Below are 17,311 nucleotides of genomic sequence, written 5' to 3' on the forward strand. Positions count from 1 at the left end.
GAAATAATTAGATCATTACGTGCTTATCTTTTACTTGCTAATTAGGTTTTACATTGATCTTATTTTGAAGTGCCGTCATGAAAATAGAAAGACTTGAAGGGAAAGGAAGTAAAGGTCCAGTGAAGTGGGAGAAGATTATGGTAATAAACAAATTCTTATGTATACATACTGTGTGTTTGGAAAAATATATGCTTATGAATATTTTCCATGTTTGTACTTAAGGCCCGTACCAACCTGGTAGTAAAGAGTGTGGGTATTACGTAATGAAGTTTATGAGAGAAATAATGGAAGCTTGTTCAAATAATTCTTTTGAAAATAAGGTATAATTCGTCATACACTAGCATTCTCTATTTTGTGTTACTCTTCATTATTTAGTTATTATATACTTTTTTATCTTTGATCGTGCAGATGACAAATCTATCCCTCAAAGATACATACACACAAGAGGAACTTGATGTTGTTCGACTTGAAATTCTTAGATTCATCCAGCATAATGGAGCGTTCGAGCCAAGCGTCGAGTCTTAGCTAGGTTTTGACCCTTTCCAATTAAGGTGTGGTGCTTGGTCTCACCATTTTTTTTTGATATTTTAGATAGAACAAATAGATTGTTTTTTTTTTATTGATGCAACAAGTTAGGTCATTATTATTTTGATATAACAAGTAAATTTGGATGTTTCTTTCATTATTGATGACTCAAAAAAGTTCAAAATTCTTTTAGCAATTCAATGTCTTTGTGTTGGATGTGTAAATTTATTTCTTTTGTTTGTGTTGCACTATGAATTGTTTATTTGAGCAATGTGTTTTTAAATCCAATGTGGATATATATGGTGAAAATGGGCAGGTTGCAAGTTGAATGAATATGATTAAAATCAAATAATTAGGGGTTTTTATAAAAAAAAAAAAAAAAAAAATTATAAACCACGGTTTGATAAGAACCGAGGTATAAGCAATTTATATAACCCTAATGACTATACACCACGGTTTGATAAGAACCGAGGTATAATCAGTTTATATATCCTACGGTTTGTATCCAACCGTCGTATATATCATCACTATTTCCCACGGTTTGTAAATATAAGACCAAACTTTTCGGACTATTAACCACAGTTTGTAAATCCTAATACCACTGTTTTACTCAAAACCGTGGTATATAAGAGGTACTTTTCCCCACGATTTTGTTAGAAGTATTTGTCACGGTGGTTGTTACCACGGTATGAAAACAGTAGCTAAAGGCTTTTTACCACTGTAAATAACAGTGGTATATGAGCTTTTCTGTAGTAGATGCAGAAGCTGAATTTCGAGGTCTGGCACAGAGAGTATGTGAATTGTTATGGATCCGTACTGTCTTGATGGAATTGGGATTCGAGTTTAAAAAGCCTATGGATTTACATTGTGATAATCAAGCTGCCATTCAAATTGCACATAACCCAGTTCAGCATGATCGAACAAAGCATGTGGAGGTTGATCGTCATTTTATTAAAGAAAATCTTAACAGGAAGGTTATTTGTTTTCCGTTCGTAACCTCAGAGGAGCAATTAGCTGATGTTCTTACCAAATGTGTATTTCACAAGGTGTTTGACAGCTCAGTTGTCAAGTTTGGCATGATTGACATCTATGCACCAACGTGAGGGGGAGTGTAGAAAGTTGTATATTAGTTTTCATGTATAGAGCGCGACTTGTGCTCAGGTGAAGTACAAATGGAGCGCGACATGTGCCTCAGGCGTGAGAGAGTTCCAGTAACTTGAGCGTGACCCGCACTCGTCTCCAGTACAAACAGAGCGAGACCCGCGTCCCGTGTTTCTCAAGGCACCGACTGTTTTATTTCTATTTGTTGTAACCTCTATATAAACCAAATTGTAATCTCTTAGAATTCAATCAATTAAATATACACTGAATTGAATTGAATCCTCTGGTTCTACATATATATAAACTATTGAATATGTGGACAAAACTTTCAAGGCATCCAATCTTGTTGCCTTCATTTCTGATAGTATCACAAGCCGAGGCCACTAAGAAGATTCCTTTTGCATCAGGACTCCATACTCTGTGGTATTCATCATCACAGTAGTATCGGCATTAACCTGTTCTAGCATGAGTATAAGACTCTCTGGTGGTCTTCACTGCGTTAGGTTCCAACATATATAACTTTAACTCCGACTCTCATTAAGGACAACAACAAGAAGTTATTAATACGAACAAATGTACATCGACAGTAATCGGACCTTAGATATATCACAATAACATCTAAGTTAAACTGATGTGAAGAATATTATCTCATCTCACCGGCCTGTTTATTCCATTAAGAAACACCACATCTATCAACAGAATGAAACTACTTGAACTAAAGTAGTGCTTCCATGTTTTACCTGACTTTTACTTCAATGTGAAGTCTCCATCTACTCGTGAAATATGTGTTGTAACAGACAAAAAGAACTGAACAACTAGTATAACAATTGGTTCCTCTGGGTTCTGGTGGAGCCCAAGAATGAGTTGATGCTGGATACAGCTTCCTTATGACACCAAGTACTCACGATCCCATATATACATTACTTATGAAGTCCGAACACAGTACTGGATTGAGTTCAAATCTGATGCTATAAACTTTTAAATTGAACAATCTCATCTGTGTATTAAAAAATCAATTCCATGCACCCTTCACTATCTTTGAACTTGAAAATTGAAACATAGTTAGTTTTTTTGTTGCAATCCCCAGAGACGGCGCCATTGTTACGATCTAAAATCTCCTGTCTCTTTTCTCCTAGGTTACATTGACACGGGCAAGCATGTCGGTGTTCGACACGGATACGGGGTGTCGGATATAGCGAGCTCTAAGAGATTGACACGGGGACACGGTGAATAATTAATTATTTTTTTAATAATTATAAATTAGATTTTTTTTTCAGAAAAACAATAATAAATTGGGGAGAAAAGTCTTACATACAAAACAAATATTAAAAATATTAAATTGATTAAAGTGATATAGAAATACAAAATGAGCTTACAAAGTTCAGGAATACACAATGTTAGAAACTGGATTGTTTTTTTGGCCCAATTTGGTTTGCTGGCCCAATTTGTTTTTAAAAGGTCTATCCATAATATAAGAAAGACTTAAGTCAGACAATTTAAGTTACAAGCCCAAGTAAAAAGCCCACTAGGGCTTAAAAAAAACCAATCGAGCTTGTCCCTCGATCTTTCTCCATCTCCTTCTCCTACGACTGGCGGCTACTCGATCTCTCTCTCTCTCATGATCTCTCTCTCCCATCTGCTGCTCGGTAACCATCAGGTACGTTATTAGACAACCATCTCTTACTCTTTCTCTCCCATCTCCTCTCCTTCTCTCTTTCTCCCCATCTATTGTCGTATCTCGACGTTTGAAGCCGTGTGTCGACACACATTTTTTTCAGAATATGCCGTGTCCATGTAACCTAGCTTTTCTCTTCCTCCGTGCCCCCCTTTTTCTATTCACTAATCCTCTTCTTTTTATACTGCTGAGCCCGAATTCACTTGGAGGCCCAATACCCCAATCCTCATATTTCGGACCTATAGGCCTCATAGGCCTAAATAAGGCCATAACAAACAGTTCACTTGAATTAATAAATATGCAATCTGTTAGGTTAATAAAAAATATAGGTATGTATGTATATATGGATCTGATAGCATGAACATTTGCAACTTCGAAGTAGCAAGAAACAATAGAAAAGAGGTTTGTTATTATCTAGTCTAGAAACATTATACATACCTGATGACCTGAGCAAAATAGTTTAAGTGTAATTGATCTCGACAGCAACATAGTTCAAGCCAGTGTGAAATTTTGTGCATAGTTATTTGTCTTTCAAGCTTCCTGATTCAAATCATTGAACTGGTAAAACATAATAAGAGGAATTGCATAAGCTACTAAAACCCAACTACTAAGAATAGAAACTTGGAGCATAACCAGTTCAAAACATCTTTGGTAGGAAAATTAATGTAAAACGTTAAATAAGAGGAATATAAAATTTCGATAGTCAATATCCGATATAAACAGATAACTTGGGGGCGGCTATAAAATAGCCGACGTATACTTGATCATTAGGGGGCGGCATTTAATACCGATGGCCGATGAAGAAAAACTATTTGGAGTCCGATATCAGTAAATTGTTTGGAGTTGGACCGCTATAGAAAAATCACCTTGGAGCCAATATTTCATTTGATGATTTAGGGTGAGGAAGGATATTTTTAAAATACCGATATAAAATTATCGCTTAGGGGCGACTTTTTTATGATAATATGGATCGATCAATTGGAGATGGGATGAAAAGCTCAAAATTTTCTTTTATAAAATTTTTTCGTTTATCAAATCTTATTTCGAATTCAAAAATTTTAATTGTCAAAATCCTATTTTTGGATTCAAAAATTTTGATTGTCAAAATCCTATTTCGGATTCAAAAATTCCTTATATCAAAATTTTACTTCAAATTCAAAATTTTCAATTTCAATTCAAATCGTGGTATCTGTAGAATTTTATCGATATTCAGGTCAATATAAAAAAATCCTGATATTTGTAGCCCATTGTCTCGATACCAGGTCAATATAAAAAAATCCCGATGTCTGTAGAATTATATCGATACCAGGTCAATATTGAAAAATAAAATTGGCATCTCGAATTTTGAAAAATGTCATCTCGGATTTGGAAAAATTATTTACAAAAATGCCATCTCGAATTTCAAAAATTCACTTACAAAATTCCAATCTTGGATGAACAGTATCGAGGAATAGTGTATCGATGAACAGTGTCGATGCACAGTATCAGATGAATAGTGTTTGTGAACAGTCTTGATGAATAGTATCGAGGATGCACAGTATTGGGGTGTACAGTGTCTATGAACAGTATCCGACTAACAGTAAAAAAAAAATCAAGTTTATTTTATATTTGCTTCTCGAAATCTTCAAATTTTCACTTATTAAATTTGAAAATTTTGAGAGGGGGCGATGTGGTGCCCAAATATCGTACATACCGATATAACCCATTATTTCAATAAAGTTATAATACAATATCGGCATGAAAGCCGATATATTCATGATAAATTTCAGGTACAAAGGAAAGAGACAATGATGGACACATGTCAAAAAGCTATTGGATAGACACATGTGGAGCAAGTATAAAAAGAGTGGAGACAAAAGAGAGAAGACCAGATTCATTAGCCCACACTTTATTTTTCTATTCTTTCACATGTAAACCAGAGGGAATGAGAGAACACATTGTAAAACTCCATTAATGAATAAGAAAATCTTAATTGATTCATTTTATCATTCTCTTCTTGCATCTTACATAAACCATTATAGTAAAATTCAACTGCAGGAAGTGGAAACCATGTTTAATCCCAAAATTAAATTAGTTGAATACTTGAGATAAAACACATTACTTGCCATCGAAGTTGTGGAGTGAAGCATTTAGATGAATCAAGAAGTCAATTCTATCAATTGTGGGAGATGGTGCAGAATTTTTTGAGGTGGGTTTTGATAGTGGTAAGCTATCAAGAGAGAAAGAGATGGTTTTGATAGTGGTAACGTTTGGGTTTGATGGTCATTGTGAGTCTTGGTGATCAAGCCCACTTTTAAAGCTCAACTATTTTAAACGGCAATTAATACAACACATAAAAAGCGTTTTCATTTTCCATAGAGAAGCCAATAACCCTTCAAAACCAAGCCGGTCCACTGAATTGGCATTTGTTTTTATTTTTTGGTAATCTTTGGCATTTATTTAACCCCACTTTTGAAACCTTTAGCAGTTTAACCCAACTAATTGATCAACTCTCTACTAAATTGTAAATTTAGTGGATGCTAAATGGGTTTTCTATTTTAATTTTGGTAACCGAAGCTAAAGTGATTTAATGTCTGATTAAATGTGGGCTATTAGGAAGGTCATTGGGAGGGGGGGCGGGGTGGTCAAAATTTAAATGAATTCATTTATGACCCCCCATCTCAAAGGTTTTCTCAAAGCAATCTCTACCGCACATCTGCTGCTTATCAAACTCAGATCTCCACGAAATCCCGACCACCCTTTGTCTTCCCAATTTGTTTTGTTGTAATACTAGCTAATGCCCGTGCTTTCGGCACGGATAAAGCAAACATGCACATGGAACACATGAATGGATGCCTCTAAATTCTAAAATATTTTTGATAATTGTTTTTGGATAAATTCCAAAATCCTTTTGAAGTTATATACTAAAGATAGAGTAAGAATACAATTGTCATTCTTTATACAAATAGGATTTATGGAGATTCCAACCTATATTAACTTTGTAATCTCAAGTACATTTTACCCCTAGCACCTTTTTTACTATTACAGGAAGAAGAATTTACTGAAATCGAGGTATGCTGAACAACAATACATTTTCGTTCAAATTACATGACTTAGGAAGTAGGATAGTTGCTCTGCTTAATTTTCTAAATAGATAAGAGAACTAAATGATTTCAATTTTTGCTATCAATGCACTTACATAAGCTTAGAGTTGATGGCAGACCAAGGAGGCAAGGACATTCTTCTTGACCCATTCTAACTTGTATACCTATTTGGGGTATGAACAATCACTATTCATACATCAACATGAGCTATGAACAATCATTGTTCATACCTATTTGGGGTATGAATAATCAATGTTCATACCTCAATATAATGTATGATCAATAAGAACACTTATTAGAGTATGAACAATCATTGTTTATACCTATTTAGGGTATGAACAATCACTATTCTTACATCAACATGAGCTATGAACAATCATTGTTCATACCTATGTGGTATGAACAATGATTGTTCATATTGTTCATACCTAAACATAATATATGATCAATAATAACACTTATTGGAGTATGAACAATGTTCATACCTATTTCGGGTATGAACAATCACTATTTATATATCAACATGAGCTATGAACAATTATTGTTCATACCTCTTTGGAGAACAATCACTGTTCATAAATCAACATGAGCTATGAACAATCATTGTTCGTACTTATTTGGGATATGAACAATTAATGTTCATACCTCAATATAATGTATGATCAATAAGAACACTTATTGGAGTATGAACAATCATTGTTCATACCTATTTCAGGTATGAACAATAATTGTTCTTATTGTTTATACATATTTGGGGTATGAACAATCAATGTTCATACCTTAACATAATGTATGATCAGTAAGAACACCTATTAGAGTATGAACAATCACTGTTTATATCTCAACATGAGCTATAAGCAATCATTGTTCATACATCAATATATTGTATAAGGTACATTAACCCATTTGGGTATGAACAATCATTGTTCATATATCAGTATAAGGTATGAACACTCATTGTTCATAGTAAAATTATAGAAAGGGTAAAATTGGAAACTATTTATTTCAAATCCGGGTTATTTGTCCTTGAGGATTATTTTCCCTTGAAAATTGGTTTTCAGGGTTATTTTCACCCCAAATTTGTCCTTGTGAGTGATTATAAAAAACTATGTCCTCTAGAGTTGTTTTGAATCGAAATTGGGCCTTAGGACCAACGACCCAATTTCTTGAATTAAATAAGACGTGTTATCATTACAATACATGAACTTTCCCTTACACGCACCTCATCTTTATTCACCATTTAATTTTAAATTTTCTTACCCACCCTTGCCCCATGAATATCTAGATTCGACTGCACATTGAAAAAATTGACAATACAAGCTCAATGCTAGCTTGAAAACACGTAAAATAAGTTTTTATGAGAGAGAAGAAAAATGGATATACATATAATATAATTAGGAGCAAATAAGTCAGTTTCACTAACCCTTTTCACCTCGGGCAGCTTCCTTGCTCCCCGAGGCCTCACATCCTGACATCAACCTGTAATAAGAAAAATCTCCGCACTGAGGATGTGGTAAGAAAATTGTATTTTTGATCGCCAAAAAAAAATCCAAAATTGCATATACTTCAATTTCATTCACCGTTTGAACTTGAACTCGTCGTCACACTATTGCAATGAGTTATTACATCCATTTGTTCTTCCATGATTTATTTCAGAGCTAGTCTGAGAAAAAGTCAATAGTTTTATAAAATGTTATTTGCTAAACATTAAAGGCCTACATTCTAATCAAGCATATATAGGTAGAATAACACTGCAAAGGGTGTGTATATATATATATATATATATATATATATATATATATATATATATATATATATATATATATATATATATATATATTCACCATTTAATTTTAAATTTTCTTACCCACCCTTGCCCCATGAATATCTAGATTCGACTGCACATTGAAAAAATTGACAATACAAGCTCAATGCTAGCTTGAAAACACGTAAAATAAGTTTTTATGAGAGAGAAGAAAAATGGATATACATATAATATAATTAGGAGCAAATAAGTCAGTTTCACTAACCCTTTTCACCTCGGGCAGCTTCCTTGCTCCCCGAGGCCTCACATCCTGATATCAACCTGTAATAAGAAAAATCTCCGCACTGAGGATGTGGTAAGAAAATTGTATTTTTGATCGCCAAAAAAAAATCCAAAATTGCATATACTTCAATTTCATTCACCGTTTGAACTTGAACTCGTCGTCACACTCTATTGCAATGAGTTATTACATCCATTTGTTCTTCCATGATTTATTTCAGAGCTAGTCTGAGAAAAAGTCAATAGTTTTATAAAATGTTATTTGCTAAACATTAAAGGCCTACATTCTAATCAAGCATATATAGGTAGAATAACACTGCAAAGGGTGTGTATATATATATATATATAATGTAAATCAACAGATGGTGTAAGAGTGCAACTTGAACAAAATGATGGAAATACAGACCATACGTGAATGACCTGACAGGTGTAGCTAAATGTTTACTAATTCAAAATCTTGATTCTCACTCTCAAGGATCAATTTAAAATGCATAAACGAAATCTTTAAATTGATTAAGCAATAAGAAGTCATGTTGAAAAGAAGAAAACCCAAATTGGTTAAGTTGGTTTATCTGGCCATTAAAAAATTGAATCTGATAAAGTCGAGAAATATATGAGAACAATATTCTTACACATCATAAATCTTCCATTTGATAAGTTCCTACACAAAGACAAAGAAATTGTGAAAATAGAAACAGCGAAAGAGGGAGGGAGAAAGCACGTTCAAAAATTGAGAGAATATGAAAAATACTAAATCTGATTTAGAGTGAGTGCGCGATCCCCTATGTTAGAATTTTCTACAATGAACTGTTCTTCCCATTGAGAGAGGAGGAGAAGAAACCCCTTCCGTTGAGAGCTTAGAGAGGAAGTAAAAATGAGAAACTTAATTGAGAGAAAATGAGGAGTTGACGAAGTGTTTTATCTTCGGGTCGTTGGTTTATTTATTTTCTAATAAATTTCTCTAAATCAATTGTCACGAAACGATTCATTGGAGTTTGAAAGATCGATGGGGAAGATGAAAAAGAGATGGAGATAGAGTGGGTAACGGAGAATTTTTAATGCCTAATTAATCATGCTTATTTTATTTAATTGAGAACTGGAGCGGACCGAGCGAAAGGGTTATGTAAGTTATAGGGTTTTTTTAGATGAAAAATAAGCCCAATTAATAGAATAGAACATGCCCAACTATGAAAATAGGCCGAACTAATATATATTAATACAGGCCCAAATAAATTTTCTAATAAATCCCACAAATCAAGTACTCATATACACTAAATGACAAACCCGCATTAGTAGTAACTACCCACCAATTGTGTGCAAACTTTTAACGGATTTATTCATGTCACATATAACTACACAAGCTCATGTCAAAATCAGTCTACACATGATTTTTCTATCGTGGTTTTGAAATAGCATGTAAAATTATTATAATACCCTTCAGTGAAATTCCGAGTTATTACAATTTCTTTATCACAAAAAAAGTGCAATGTAGTAATCTTATTATTTCAAAAAGTACATTGTATATCCTGGTATTTTTTTGACTTAAATTGTTCTCCTGCATCTACAATATGTGACAAAGTATCATGCACGACTGCTCAATGTATATTCACTGGCAAGACCGCAGTAGGCAATATTCGAATTTCTTTGTGGCTATCACAATTCAATTGTTGTAAAAAAAAAACAAATTAATTGTTGTATCCCTTGTAGGAACGGATATTTGGACGACCTCATGATCCATGATCCCCTTAGAGCATCTCCAATGGTGATAATACAATAACAATTGTGATAATACCACATTTGCCTCACCATCTTGGAATTTGTAACAAATGTATTTACTCATGAACGAGCCTAGAACTTGTAACCAAACTTCCAATCTATAGCACTCTTAGCTTCTTCATTAAAATGAAAAACTGCAAAGGATCACTAAGACAAACATGCAAGCCAACTTAACATTTTGGGCTCATTCCTTTATATTTTTTCCGATGAATCGGTTACTTTCTCTTCTTTTCTCCAATTGTAGAAGATACAAAGAATCAATGTGTCAAAAGAAAGCTTGAACGGATGAATTTGTTTTGCCTTATGAGATTCGTTCCTTGTCTTATAGTTTAGTTTTGGCTGCGCATGCTTACAAGTTACAATGACACACTTTAAAATAGTGCATTATTAGCAATTAGAACAAGCAGATATTATGATTGATCGGTTGGTAGTGTGGTTGACTATTAGCTAGTTTGGTCATGGGATCAGTCGTGGTAAAACACCAAAAAAAAAAACAATCTACTCATAAAATAGTGTTGTAGTCCATTTCAAAGAAATATTAAAGTGACTTTCATGTGTTCAAATCGCAATGACAACGACTCAACTATTAAATTCTTTTGACAAAATAAAATCACAATAACTTTCGATCTTCACCAAACGCAATAATAATCAACTGATAATAGTGGATAGCTGTGACATTATACTCAACTACAGCGTCACCTGTCGTTGAATTGAAGCTATAGGTATTCACAACCGCTACACCACGAGCAAACCTGAAGAGACCGGTTCCACCTACATACAATCGCAACCGCTACACCACGAGCAATTCACGGGGTGAGTGTAATGCACCATTATTCTGGCCTAGAATGCTAAGATTGTTCCCATTGTATTTCCCCTCCGTGAAGTGAAGGTTCAATGCCATGATGAGACCAGGCTCTTGTTGGTCCGGTGAACCATAAAGCCTATAAATGTCTATATTTACACCAAGGTTAAGACTTAGCTCTTAAGTTAGGATAATGAGAAGGGGATGATTTTGTTTGTTGTTAATGGCTGCTCTTCATGTGGATGAAGATGCCTACGTATCCAGTTTGTATATTGAGAAATAGTAGTGTGATGAGAGTTAGTAACTCAGGTTAGGATTCATTGACCAGACTGGAATCAAGCCATACATAGTTCTTGAGGGTGACTTTATAGGCATTAGGAGTGTGCATCGGATGCGACACATATACTGATGAGTACAGATGTAAGGTCGAGATGAATGACATGTGTCCATAAGAGGCACGTGGGTAGTAGCTGTAGGCGTTTAGGTTTATCTGAGTTGGCATGGGGTGTAGTGAGGGTGTCTTCCATAATGATGATGGATGGTTGTAATGGTGCATGTATTATGGTGGGAAAGGGGCCTAAGGATAAAATTAGTAATGATGATAGTAGCAGGTGATGATGTCACGAAGTGGGGTTGAGTGACGAGTCGCTGGGGTTGTTGAGTATGTGAGTCCTCTGATATAGCGAGTGCTTGGAGCCGTTTGTGAGTGTGAGGGGTACTATTATGTCTGGGGTCGCATTATACTAAAGGAGTTGTTGCATGTGAGTCTTGTGCATATCACATGACTGGTGGGATGTTCCTTTCAAAGCTCCTGCGTTACGCCCACTATCTTTGATGTCGATTTAGGCCCAACGGTTAACGCATCGTTGGCCATAAACAGTACACCAAACAAGTATGGGGAGTTGTTTGTGTTATTTGGTTCAGCTATTTTGATTGCACTTGGCTTCTTTCCACTTAGTATGTGAGGGAAGTAGAAGTGGAGTAACCCACAAAACCATATTCGGTAATTACAAGCAAAATGAGTTTGCAGTGGATCGGGTTAATTCAAGAGGTGCAAATAGCCACGCTTTGAAAGAACTCCGAGTTGGGAGCCAGGGCTAGTGAATGAAGCCATGTTGGGTATGTTGAAAGTGGGCTCAGTGGGCTTCCATGGCCCCTACTAAGAGTTGAGTTGTACATAATCACCTATACCCCTAAGAGCATCATCAACGCATTGTTATAATGTGTTTCCAATGTGACAGTTGACAATTTATTTAGCAATTTTCATCACCAACGCGTTGTTAAATCGTCGTTTTGATTTTAAGAATTGTCAAACTGGAGCCAAATTGGTGAAGAATATAGAAATGGTGTGCGGGACAACTTGACCCGTCCAAAAGTGGGGACGGGACTACTTTAGCCGTCCGACATTTTTTTTTTTTTAATAAAAAATAAAACTTTTCGATTTTGTATGTGGGGCCCAAGATGTTGGGCCGGGACAAGTTTTACCGTCCAGAAATTTTTCAATTTTTTTTAATAAAAAATTAAGATTGACAAATTAAAATGGGCTATATTTTTTTGGGTCAAACATGTTAGACGGGACAACTATTCCCGTCCGAAATAGAAACCCCAAATTTGTCAAAAATGCGTTGGTACTTGACACAAAAATAGAAATTTTGATCGACGAAAAAAGCTGATGTGTCACAATTTTTTTTAACAACGCGTTGATGATGCTCTAAGAGGCTAAGACATGCAATTCTTAGATTTTATATGCAAGAGAGCACATTGCTGGATGATAGTTCCCATATAAATCTACTGTTTTTTCGTTTTAAACTTTATGATTGCTCCAACATCCAACGTAGCTTTGCAATGTAACAACTTTAGTTAGGATTTTTAGATGAAAGGTCGAATGAGTAAAGCTGCGTGCAGGTTATTTCAATGTGGTAACCTTGTGAATTAATATCTTGAATTGACAACAGTTTTGGGTAGTCTCACTCCATGTCGTGCTCTTTTAAGTTATTCAGTTCCGTGTGCATCCACAAGCATCTATGTGAGAAAATGAACGAGGTAGCTAGGGTAGTTGCATCTCAACGCGCTCCTGTGCTTTTATACCACTGTTTAGAATAAGCAAAAGCAAAGTATCCCTTGAAGGATCTCTGAAAATTAAATCTGTATACATTAATACATATCCATCACTGTTGATGAATCTCTAGTGCCATAAGTTTGTGTTTATATTCCTAACATGTGTCAACTTTTAACAACCTTTAGGGTCTTATATGCTGCTTATCCTATTCCCTGCAGGGAGCTGATAAGATTGCATTGGCTGAATCCACGGGTCTAGACCAAGAAACAGATAAACAATGGTTCATAAATCAGCGGAAGCGCCATTGGAAACCTTCTGAGAACACACTTTAAAATAGTGCATTATTTGATGTCAAAGCAATTAGAACAAGATATTATGATTCATGTTACCAACAATCAACTCATAAAATAGTGGTGTAGTCCCTTTCAAAGAAATATAAAAGTGACTTGTGTTCAAATCGCAATGATTTTATTACCAATTATGTGATCCATATATCTATATAAATTATGTGATACAATTATGTGATACCAATTATGTGATACCATACATTTTATTACCAAACGCAATAATAATCAACTAGTAGTGGATAGCTGTGACACTATACTCAATTACAGCGACACGTGTTGTTGTATTGACACTATAGGTATTCGCAACCGCTACACCACGAGCATACCTGAAGAGACCAGTTCCACCTACAATCGGAAATTCACGGGGCGAGTGTAATGATCCATTCCGGCCTAGAATGCTAAGATCGCTCCCATTGTATTTCCCCTCCGTGAAGTGAAGGGTCAATGCCATGACAAGACCAATATCTTGTTGGTCCGCTGAACCATAAAGCCCCTGCGCTCGGCCCACTATTTTTGATGTCAATTCAGGCCCAACGGTTAACGCATCATCGGCCATAAACAGTTCACCAAACGCGTATGGGGAGTTCTTTGTGCTATTTGCTTCAGCTATTGTCACTGCACTTGGCTTGTTCCCTCTTTCTATGTCATGGAAGTAGAAGTGGAGTCGGGTCACTTTCTCCTTCCCAAGACCCAGATTCACATCCAAGTCTTCCTCATGTTGGGTCGTGGACCAGTTCTGATCATCGCCTTCAACACAAATCGCAGCTTCAATCAACAAAGACACTAACAGAACCAATGTTATTACCTTCATCATGTTTTTTACTCTCTCTCTCTCTTAGACGAGTTTACAAGAAAGAAGAGGTTAGATAGGTATTTATAGTCGTAGAGTATTATAGAAAATATAGAAAGAATGCTGCTACCAAGTCGTTCTCTCCTGATTTAGAGCGCCATTGGATGGGTTGTACAAGAAAAGGCAAAACTGACGTGGCCAACGTAACCAGAGTATTATACATTCAATTCGCCAAATCGATGACAAGTTTAAACATTTTCATAAAAACTTTGTCATGATACGAAACTGAGATTTGTCCATCCGACGACAGAGAAAGGAGTTACAGAACAGGAAGAGAACCAGAATTTTTAATTGTAAAAGCCAAGTTGAAAGCTCGAGATAAGAGCAATCTTTTTTGGACGGTTATTACCAAAGTGCCATCTATTTGGAGGATCTCCTCATCAGGACTCAAACATTAAAAGGGGTATGACAACTCTTCAAAGGAAGATTCAAAACCAATAAGAAAAAAAACACGAAAGTTATTATTTCTGAACTTTATGAAAGAATTTTGGTAGACAAAGAGTAAAAAGTGAAGCTATAATGCATAGAAGTATTGTCTATAATCTATATATAATTTCTGATTCTGGTTATTACTCCATCCTATTTCTAGCCTTGTACCAGGGGATAGACGTGCCGGTGGAACTTGGAAGTGCCGGCATAGTTTGGAATTCTCGGAATTCCGACAAACTCAAAAACCGAAATTCATTAAATTTCGACCCTTATCACATTTGGAATTTCAGAATTTCATATATTTCAACGTTATATTCGGAATTCTGGTTTTTTGAAAAACTGAAATTTCAAATGGAATTCCGAAACTTCGTTCGGAATCACGAACTATAGGAAGTGGAGTAAAGGAAGGTTGACCTCTAATTCAACGGTAAGAATTTAAGGAAAAATGGGAAAGAGTAAAGACATAAATAAAAAGTGGACCTCTATTTATTACCATCCTCCCCTCTCTATCTAGGGGTGCAAGTGGATATCTAAATATTTGAATCCGATTCGAATTCGTATTCGAAAAATTCGATGTTATCTGAAAATTTCCGATTCAAATTCGTATTCGAAAAATCGGATGTTATCTGAAAATTTCCGATTCGGATAATTTTTTATGGCCGAACTGGTTTCAGATATTGCCAATATCCACATCCAATAATATCCTATCCGATTTAAAATTTTAATAGTTATTATATATTATTTATTTATTTATTTTTTATTGTATAATATATATATACTAGTTTTTATTGTATAATATATATATATATATATATATACTAGTTTTTATAGCGATAAAATGAATTATTCAAAGCAAATAAAATTTTAATTAATTTTAATTTTCGGATTGGATAATGATATTATCCGGTATCCGATCCGGATATCCGAAATCGGATTCGGATAATTTTTTTAATATCCGTCGGATTCGGATACATGCATATCCAAATCCGAACCTATCTGTTTGCAGCCCTATCTCTATGTGGAGGACACTTCACTCATAGTCCTATGATGCATATTTGCATGTACACATGGCTGGACTTCGTTGGACATATGGAGCCAAATGCCCGTTTACTACTCAAGCCAAGTTTTACAGAGTTCCACTTAACTCAGATGGTAAGAGTTCCACTTAACTCAGATGGTATATCAGACCACACTACACCATAACAGGCTATTTGCAATGGCAAAAAAGCGTTGCTAATAATTTTTGCAACGTTTTTTAAGCGTTGCAAATATGGCGTCGGTAAAGTGTTGGAAATATTTGCAACGCTTAAAAAGCGTTGCAAATAGAAATTTTCAACGCTTAAAAAGCGTTGCAAACAGAAATTCAAAGCGTTGCAAACAGAAATTTCCAACGCTTAAAAAGCGTTGCAAACAGAAATTTCCATAATTTAAAATTCATTTGTAACGGTTATAAACCGTTGCTGATGGGTTGCTAATAAAAAAATAATAATTTCTCATATTTTGTAGCGAGACCAGTTAAACCTACAATAACCAATGAATACAAGAATCCAATGAATACAAGAATGGTTTAGACAAATATATATATAGCTACAAACTCACTCCAAACTGAAGCAAACAAAATTAAGGATGAAAGCAAACTTCCTACCGAAACAAACCACCCTTGCTTTCAAAATCTTCCTTTCACTCTAGGAAGTCCTTGGCATCTTCAAACCCAAAAAGCTCAACGCCTTCGCATTCCCCTTCCACGGCCACAGAAACCTGCCCCGCCACGCCCTCAACCCATCGCTCTAGCAGTAGCATCTCCTTGTGCACTCTCCGACTGGATTATCAATACAATGAATAGCCATTAGAAAATAACAATGCAAAGAAAAATTAAAAACACTGTGACTACCAAGGATGGCACAGTGGAATGAAAAAAGAAATAACAGAAGGCTGAACAACTGAACTCTTGGGATATGAAGACACTGAACTTTTGGCCGAGTGTAACATGTTTGATAGATAACACTACAAAAACTCTAATGAGAAGCTACAAACTACAAAAACTCATATCAGGAGACAAGTTCAAAATGGTATCTAACAATTTGGAAGTAAAGAGTAGACAAAATAAATAATATAGTTTTAGTCCAAAAACACTGATTTATCTCAGAACCTGAATTTGTTCTAGCTGCCTGAACTATGAGCATATTGGCTTCCATGTACTTTTTCTCCCACATATGAACCAATAAATCAGCGTTTTTGGTAAACGATACTAAAGGTGAAAAACGTTGCGAAATATGTATGAATTTCTAAAGGAAAAGGAAACAGTTAGAAGATGAAAACATACTTGAACCCAATCATCGCTTAGGCCCTTTGTCTCAATTGACTATCTTATTTGTCCCTCATAGTTCTTGACTTCTTAATTTCTGATGTGGGTTATTCACTTGGAGCTTGAGTTTCTGTCTTTGTGAGAAGATAAGATGGCATCAATGGCTTCCTTAACTTGAGAAACTTGGTAGCTTTTCGCCTATTTGGAGAACTCATCGATGGCAAAACCCGCATTAAGAAAAAAAAAAAAACTTGTTAGACTAAGATTGATATATAACTTGAAAATGAGATTGTATGTAGCTTAATTGCATGATTT

The 17,311-nt window shown here is 35.2% G+C and overlaps 1 long non-coding RNA gene and 2 pseudogenes across 1 annotated transcript; 1 reads left to right on the forward strand and 2 right to left on the reverse strand.

The window, feature by feature from the left end:
• Nucleotides 1-222: 222 nt before the first annotated feature.
• On the forward strand, nt 223-721 carry LOC147520072 (uncharacterized). Its single transcript, XR_015214369.1, has 2 exons — nt 223-320; nt 409-721. It is a non-coding gene; the product is annotated as an uncharacterized LOC147520072 (long non-coding RNA).
• A 10,064-nt stretch (nt 722-10,785) lies between these two features.
• On the reverse strand, nt 10,786-13,161 carry LOC147520073 (pterocarpan synthase 1-like; annotated as a pseudogene).
• A 350-nt stretch (nt 13,162-13,511) lies between these two features.
• On the reverse strand, nt 13,512-14,584 carry LOC147520074 (pterocarpan synthase 1 pseudogene; annotated as a pseudogene).
• Between the last annotated feature and the right edge of the window lie 2,727 nt (nt 14,585-17,311).

This window comes from Coptis chinensis, chromosome 2, assembly GCF_015680905.1.
Source record: "Coptis chinensis isolate HL-2020 chromosome 2, ASM1568090v1, whole genome shotgun sequence".
Classification (NCBI taxonomy): domain Eukaryota; kingdom Viridiplantae; phylum Streptophyta; class Magnoliopsida; order Ranunculales; family Ranunculaceae; genus Coptis; species Coptis chinensis.